Here is a 9238-nt window from a genome sequence, read left to right on the forward strand (position 1 = left end):
CGTTCCAAGCTCCAGGTAGACTCGGGTTTCAGTGAAACCTTGGATTACTGACTGTTCTAAGCTCCAGGTAGACTCGGGTTCCAGTGAACTCTTGTTTTACTGACCGTTCTAAGCTCCAGGTAGACTCGGGTTCCAGTGAACCCTTGGATTACTGACAGTTCCAAGCTCCAGGTAGACTCGGGTTCCAGTGAAATCTTGTTTTACTGACTGTTCCAAGCTCCAGGTAGACTCGGGTTCCAATGAACTCTTGTTTTACTGACCGTTCTTAGCTCCAGGTAGACTCGGGTTCCAATGAACCCTTGGATGACTGACCGTTCTAAGCTCCAGGTAGACTCGGGTTCCAGTGAACCCTTGCTTTATTGACTGTTTTAAGCTCCATGTAGACACGGGTTCCAGTGAACTCTTGTTTCACTGACCGTTCCAAGCTCCAGGTAGACTCGGGTTCCAGTGAACTCTTGTTTTACTGACCGTTCTAAGCTCCAGGTAGACTCGGGTTCCAGTGAACTCTTGTTTTACTGACCGTTCTAAGCTCCAGGTAGACTCGGGTTCCAGTGAACTCTTGTTTTACTGACCGTTCTAAGCTCCAGGTAAACTCGGGTTCCAATGAACCCGTGGATTTCTGACTGTTCTAAGCTCCAGGTAGACTCGGGTTCCAGTGAACTCTTGTTTTACTGACCATTCTAAGCTCCAGGTAGACTCGGGTTCCAATGAACCCTTGGATTACTGACCGTTCTAAGCTCCAGGTAGACTCGGGTTCCAGTGAACTCTTGTTTTACTGACCGTTCTAAGCTCCAGGTAGACTCGGGTTCCAGTGAACTCTTGTTTTACTGACCGTTCTAAGCTCCAGGTAGACTCGGGTTCCAGTGAACGCTTGTTTAACTGACTGTTCTAAGCTCCAGGTAGACTCGGGTTCCAATGAACCCTTGGATAACTGACCGTTCTAAGCTCCAGGTAGACTCGGGTTCCAGTGAACTCTTGTTTTACTGACCGTTCTAAGCTCCAGGTAGACTCGGGTTCCAGTGAACTCTTGTTTTACTGACCGTTCTAAGCTCCAGGTAGACTCGGGTTCCAGTGAACTCTTGTTTTACTGACCGTTCTAAGCTCCAGGTAGACTCGGGTTCCAATGAACCCTTGTTTCACTGTCCGCTCCAAGCTCCCAGTACACTCGGGTTCCAGTGAACTCTTGTTTTACTGACTGTTCTAAGCTCCAGGTAGACTCGGGTTTCAGTGAACACTTGTTTTACTGACTGTTCTAAGCTTCAGGTAGACTCGGGTTCCAGTGAACTCATGGATAACTGACCGTTCTAAACTCCAGGTAGTCATGGGTTCCAGTGAACTCTTGTTTTACTGACCGTTCTAACATCCAGGTAGACTCGGGTTCCAGTGAACCCTTGTTTTACTGACAGTTCTAAGCTCCAGGTAGACTCGGTTTCCAATAAACCCTTGGATTACTGACCGTTCTAAGCTCCAGGGAGACTCGAGTTCCAATGAACCCTTGTTTTACTGACCGTTCAAAGCTCCAGGTAGACTCGGGTTCCAGTGAACTCTTGTTTTACTGACCGTTCTAAGCTTCAGGTAGACACGGTTCTAGTGAACTCTTGTTTTACTGACTGTTCTAAGCTCCAGGTAGACTCGGTTCCAGTGAACTCTTGTTTTACTGACCGTTCTAAGCTCCAGGTAGACTCGGGTTCCAGTGAACTCTTGTTTTACTGACCGTTCTAAGCTCCAGGTAGACTCGGGTTCCAGTGAACCCTTGTTATACTGACTGTTCTTAGCTCCAGGTAGACACGGGTTCCATTGAACTCTTGGATTACTGACCGTTCAAAGCTCCAGGTAGACTCGGGTTCCAGTGAACCCTTGTTATACTGACTGTTCTTAGCTCCAGGTAGACACGGGTTCCATTGAACTCTTGGATTACTGACCGTTCCAAGCTCCAGGTAGACTCGGGTTCCAGTGAACCCTTGTTTTACTGACTGTTCTAAGCTCCAGGTAGACTCGGGTTTTAATGAACCCTTGTTTTACTGACCGTTCTAAGCTCCAGGTAGACTCGGGTTCCAGTGAACTCTTGTTTTACTGACCGTTCTAAGCTCCAGGTAGACTCGGGTTCCAGTGAACTCTTGTTTTACTGACCGTTCTAAGCTCCAGGTAGACTCGGATTCCAGTGAACTCTTGTTTTACTGACCGTTCTAAGCTCCAGGTAGACTCGGGTTCCAGTGAACTCTTGTTTTACTGACCGTTCTAAGCTCCAGGTAGACTCGGGTTCCAGTGAACTCTTGTTTTACTGACTGTTCTAAGCTCCAGGTAGACTCGGGTTCCAGTGAACTCTTGTTTAACTGACCGTTCTAAGCTCCAGGTAGACTCGGGTTTCAATGAACCATTGGATAACTGACCGTTCTAAGCTCCAGGTAGACTCGGGTTCCAGTGTACTCTTGTTTAACTGACCGTTCTAAGCTCCAGGTAGACTCGGGTTCCAGTGAACTCTTTTTTTCTGACCGTTCTAAGCTCCAGGTAGACACGGGTTCCAGTGAACTCTTGTTTTACTGACTGTTCTAAGCTCCAGGTAGACTCGGGTTCCAGTAAACTCTTGTTTTACTGACCGTTCTTAGCTCCAGGTAGACACGGGTTCCAGTGAACCCTTGTTTTACTGACCGTTCTAAGCCTGTTAGACACGGGTTCCAGTGAACCCTTGTTTCACTGACCGTTCCAAGCCCCCGTTCCAGTGAACCCTTGTTTCACTGACCGTTCCAAGCCCCCGTTCCAGTGAACCCTTGTTTCACTGACCGTTCCAAGCCCCCGTTCCAGTGAACCCTTGTTTCACTGTCCGTTCCAAGCCCCCGTTCCAGTAAACCCTTGTTTCACTGACCGTTCCGAGCCCCCGTAGACACTGGTTCCAGTGAACCCTTGTTTCACTGACCGTTTCAAGCCCCCGTTCCAGTGAACCCTTGTTTCACTGACAGTTCCGAGCCCCCGTTAACACTGGTTCCAGTGAACCCTTGTTTCACTGACCGTTCCGAGCCCCCGTAGACACTGGTTCCAGTGAACCCTTTTTTCACTGACCGTTCCAAGCCCCCGTTAGACACGGGTTCCAATGAACCCTTGTTTCACTGACCGTTCCAGGGCGGTTATCCTATAATGCATCTGTAAAGCAATTTTGATGAGTGTGTGGCTCGTTAGTGGTGTTTTCATTTGTATATGTGGTGTTCACATGATTGTTTCTCTAGTTCGTTGTCGTTTTCGCCCTTACATTGTACCAACGACATGCCAAAAACAGGGTTTATTTGTGAATTTTCGTCTACTGGGCTTGTTCCTGTAGTTTTCATTATATAAATGTATTTCTTATTTCTTTCTCAGATTAGTTTTCAAAATTATGTGTTGTCCAATGGTGTGTTTATAGTTTTCGAATTTGCCTCATATTTTTCTGTAAATAAGCACGAATACTTATCCATTGCAGAACTGAAGTTTTTGGGAGGACGATTTTGCTTTGGTGTTGTCCGTCCGTCGGTAATTCCACCCCTCTTTCCGCCCGTCCGTCACATCTATTATATGCCGATATCAAATATTGGTATGAATTGGTCAGATAATGTTCACACTTGGTCAGAATGTTCCCCTTGATAAAATATCGCCTGCTTGTAAAAGTGGAACACATGGTGGTCAAAAATTAGTTCACTATGTCAAATATAAGAACAATTTTCATCAACGTTAATCAAATTGATTCCCTTCATAAACTGTTTGACATATTTAAACAGGGTAACAATGCGATCATAAATTAGGTTTCTATGTCAATTTTATTTCGTCTGGAACCAAATCATCGGTACAATATCTTGATAGGAATTGGTTGGATTATGTTCACACTTGGTCAGAATTGTCTTCCGTGATCAAGTTTCAACCGCTTATTAAAGTGGGTCACATTGAGTAAAAAATAGGTCATAATGTCAAATTTTCGGAACCCACAAGGCATTTTATTTATTAAACTTAATCAGAATGTTTTCCTTTATGAAATAATATAAAAGTTTGAAACTTGGCCACATGAGGTTAGAAAATGTATCAAACATTTGAAAAATTATGTCCGCAACCGAATATTAATATTGATTGGTTGTAGTGGTAAGAATCTTCACCTTGATGTTAGATCGATATACTTTAAAAGAGGGTCACAAGGGGTTTAAAACATGGTCATTATGTCAAATCTTAGATACATCTTTGGAAAAAAGTAGCAACATTTTCGTTCTAATTTTCATAAAACATGATCAGATTTCTTTTTGTCTCAATAAAATATTTGATTAGTTAAATTTATGTCACATGGGGTCCAAAACGAGGTCACTAGGTCAGGTCAGATCTAAGTTGAAACCTAGTAAAAACTTTAGAGGCTATATGCTTGCAATATGTCTGGTCTAATCGTTATGAAACTTAATCAGAATGACTGCCTTGGCAAACAAGCTTGACAACATGGGGACCATATCCAACGTCCTTCACACTGCAGCCGTTTTGCGTGTTTCGGCTGGAATATTTCACCAACACTTGATTTCCATGCCATCTACTTTGCCTAATTAGGTTGGGGACATCAATTCAACAAATTTGCTTGTGCATTATGACTTTAACCTGCTATTCGACTGTTTTAAATGTTTGATTATTTGGTACTATAGCGCATGCTCTGAGGCGTGTCATGAGGGGTGTCTAGTCTGGAGTTGCATACAAACCGAGAACTAGGGATTTCAACGTGTTTGGATGGGTTAACGTACCTGGATGCGTTTCGATCATGAAGTAGTGTTTTTTTCAAGTTGACGGAATGTTTGATAAGGTTTATTATGATTGCTGGTAGTTGGTGGGTGTAGAAACTAAAATCATACTCGGAAACAGCTGAAGGCCATAGTATGTAGTTATTGAAATAAATGGACCACCGGTTGTGCCATAATTGCTAATAAATCGCCATTTATAAATATTTGAAAATCATGTCCGCAAACAGTACTGCTATAAATGGCCTAACTAGCAAAGTGATTATATACAATGTATTAAAAATAACAGATCTTCTGTTAATTTTAGGTCGCTTTATAACATGCTAGGGTAGCTTATTTTGCATGTCGCCAGGTTAATTTCTACATACTATTAATGTAATATGTTCCTATCATACCAAAGCTTGGTATGTTTACAATATAATATTCGTGGTTCGAAATCAAATTAATCAGTCAAACACTGTGATAATTACTTGGATAATAATAATAATGATTTAGATAATGTCCTATGTTCCATGGCACAAACAATGGTTTTTCCCCCATAACGGTAATTTCAGCTCTCGCAGTAAACTTATCACGCAAAACTTCTAAAACAGGGTTTCAGATATTATAAATTTAGAAAAACCTTCTCAAAATTTGTCAATGGTCATTATAATCTCATATCAAAGTAAAATAGTAGTCTTAAATCGCTGATTGCTAATAGTATTGCTCATCCCGATTTTTATGGTGATGTTTAAAAGAAAATTCGTAAAATTAAAATGTTTCCAGGAGGTAGTTGGGCAGATAGACTTAATGATTACTTGGATTTTATTTAAATCGTGGATATAAAGACAATATTTTGAAGAGCACTTGCCTTCTAGTTTTTGAAGATGAATACCTGAAACTAAATATAGGGTTGAATATAGCATCCTTTTTAACTAAACTTTCAGTGCTTTGATTTTTTTATAAAAAGAAGATATTGCTAATTCATGTTATCTTTAAAACCTTCTTTTGCAAACACGTTTTTGGCTTACTCGGAGTGATTTGGCATGTGACTTCAATTTCTTCAAATATTTTACATTTTCAAATCATTTAGCGAATACATGTCGCTTTTATTTTAATAATGTTTTCTTTATTTGTTCCCAGTTTTAGTACAATGATGCTTTTTTTATTATGAAACTCTATGATCATACAGTTTAAACCTTTTATTTTATAAGGCAGACTGTGTGGGATATTTATAGTTTCTTACAATGACTGCATCGTACATTTGAAAAGTTTTTGCATTAGGTGCTCTGAATTGTTTCCCTCCGTCTGCAGATAGAGTTGGGATCTAATCACAGAAGTACTTAGGGTTTACCTTTAAATTTATTATTATTTGTTTTATTGATAAATTTCCTCAAATTAATGCATACTTTGATACGATTTACCTTTTGCGTTTTATCTTTATTAAGGTTTGTTGGGATAAGAGTGAGGTTTGTGCACATAAACTTGTTTAAACCCCCAGTAAATTTACATTTTACTGACCTTTCCAAGGCGGTACCTAACAATTCTTGATAAACAGACCTATTTTTTTTATATATATAGTATGTATGCACTGCGCTATTTGTGGAGTTTTGTGCTGCTCTTCTATGTTTCTTGTCTGTGATTTTGTGTTCTATGTCTTTGGCGTTTGCCCAGTGCCACTAAACTGGGTTTATGTTTAAACTTTTTGATACTGAGCTTGTTTCTGTAGCTTTTTGCATAAATATTGGAAGACCTTTGCCCTAAAGAAAACACATTTGAGTACCATCTTGGATTTAAATCGCATGCGCTTTCAATTGTCAACAGAACATGTATGTTTTACATTGTTACTGCATAAAGCACATTTTTGTTTGTCCGATTTCTTGGTTATTCATCCGTAACGATACAATTGTACCATTACATAACCTTTTATACATTGTACATTAATACAGTTTCAAATGCTAGAAAAAAGCATTTGGGATAACCGATATACTAATATATATGTATTTTTAATACATTTACATTTAAATAAATACATTAATAAACCTTGTCATTTTACACATGTATTGAAATGTGTCTTCAAAGTAATAATATGTAAGTAGTTATAAGGATGTTTTTAATGCACATCATGATTATACTGACACATTTTTCCACTACAAGACTATTCCTTCAAGGTTGACAATTTAATCGAAGTTAATTCGGTCCCTAGAGCTGAATACCTTTCAAATCTGATTCGCACGTGCGTACAATGCCATCTCGCGGTTATTTCATTATCAACACATGAAAATATTTATATTTTTATTAGTTATACACAAACGTAGAATGTTATGTTTTCTTAAGCCTTCAGGACATAAATACACAAAGTCAGTGTTTATATGCATACAGCTTAGCAAGGACACACTTTAAAATTACAATAACGCAGACGATGAAAATAAATAAGATTTATATAAAGAACGTTTATTCCGCCGTAACAAAATCCATTCTCGACAAAGCTTTGTGGAAAAAAGTGTAAGATGTATCCTCTTACTGTAGGTTGTATTTATGTAGCTGTGCCTTATGAGATTCAATCTTAAATTACACGCACTGATCGTTTAACATTTACGCATTAAAGATGCAATCTTACTCCCAAATAGGATATTCCACAATTGATAATATTGTTTTAATATTCCAAAAAGGATGAATAAATGTCAAAAACAATGGTTCTTGTGAAGGATACCGAGTTAAATTTGAAAGAAATGAGCTTAAAACAATGTATTTCTACCTAATGAGACTATAAAAGACCACATCAAATCTGTATACATTCACCAATCATTTATAAATATATTTATATTTTTGCACTTCTGCTATTAAATACGCGATTACAATCTTGCTAGATATAGTAATCTTATATATATATATATATATTACTTATTATAAGATTACTCTATCTAGCATATAATGCAAAGTATTGCCCTTGATTATTCGACTTAGAAATTCTGATTAAGGTTTTGCAAGTGAGCATAAAGATTAATATATATATATATATATATAACAGTAAGGTTGTGAAACCATGAAATCCCTGAAAATTTCAGTAATTTCGCGAAATTACTGTTTCACTCAGGGATTTCATGAAAATTCCAGTTATTTCATGAAATCCCTGAAATATGGGCAGGGATTTTACACTATCTTGTCGGCTGATTTCAGTAAATCTGTGTAATTCTGTTTTAGTTAACTTACTATACAGTTGTTTTTTTTCTTCTGATTATTGCATCACTCATTAGCACAAACAGTGTCAGGAAGTCACTTCTACTGATGTACACTACCAGGAAAAAGGTGTTGGTCAGGACAATAGGGGTTGTCTGTCTGACCATATGTCAATTATTTCCAGTCACACCAGGTCAATAGGTGTGAGCCTGGCAAATGGCTTCACCTGAGGCCTGTCCTATTAAAAAGGCATCCCATCCCGGTTCAGCCCATTCAGTATAGATTTACTTTCATGCAAGATGTCTTCTGATAGTATGGAAGACGTTTTCAGGCAAGAGTTGTTCAAAAGATATGAAGTATGTCAGAAGTATCTGATTCCAAAGACAGAATATTACAGAATTATAGAAAGCTTGAAATCGGCATCTACCAATAATCACACAAAGATGAGGAGCAGCTACTATCTGTTATCCAAGTAAGTAGATTAATTTAAGTAATTTAAATATGTCTGTTTTTCCAAATGCTCAGAAAAGTTGGAAAAGAGAAGACCAGGAACGAGTGTACCACAAAATCCCCTAGCTCATAATCCCCTAGGTCCAAAAATGGCTATGTAGTCAAAATCTCCTAGGTGTAAAATACAGCATACTCAAAATCCCCTCGAAGAATAATAGTAGAATTTTCTATATATGTCTTTATAAAATTAATGTAGAATATAAACAGCGATCATTACTAGATGATAGATAGACAGATAAATAGAGAGGGAGAGAGAGATGATGTATAAAACACGTTTTTTTGTTTAATTGAATAATTAAATAGGTGATACCCAATAAGTGATGTTATTAAATTTTGTTAAGGTTTTTTTTTTGTCACTTTTAGATAATAGGTTAATCATTACAGTGTTTCTCCTTTAATCTATGGAATATATTTTAAATATTCCTCTCATTGTACATATTAATTGGATGTATCTGACAATTAGGTATTATTTTAACACCTTTTTATTTTCGTTAATTGTTTTGTTAAATGTTCTGAGTCATTACCGCTATGAAAACGATACGAGTTACTTAAATGTTATTTAATATAGTAATTAACCGCATTTCAGGTATGAGATTCTCCAGTGTGGTGATGTGGAGAAACTGATAAAGAAGCGTACACATCCAGAGGAGTCGCCTCTTTACTATGTTACTATTGAGGACACATTTGATGTTATCAAGCGTGCCCACATTGCTACTGGTCATGGTGGTCGTGATCGCATGATCAAGGAACTACAACGAAAATATGCGAACATCACTACCAAGGCTCTATAGCACTTCAAGTCACTTTGTGCGGAGTGTCAGAAAAAGAGGAAGCGTCCA

This window comes from Mya arenaria, chromosome 5 (genome assembly GCF_026914265.1).
Source record: "Mya arenaria isolate MELC-2E11 chromosome 5, ASM2691426v1".
NCBI lineage: Eukaryota > Metazoa > Mollusca > Bivalvia > Myida > Myidae > Mya > Mya arenaria.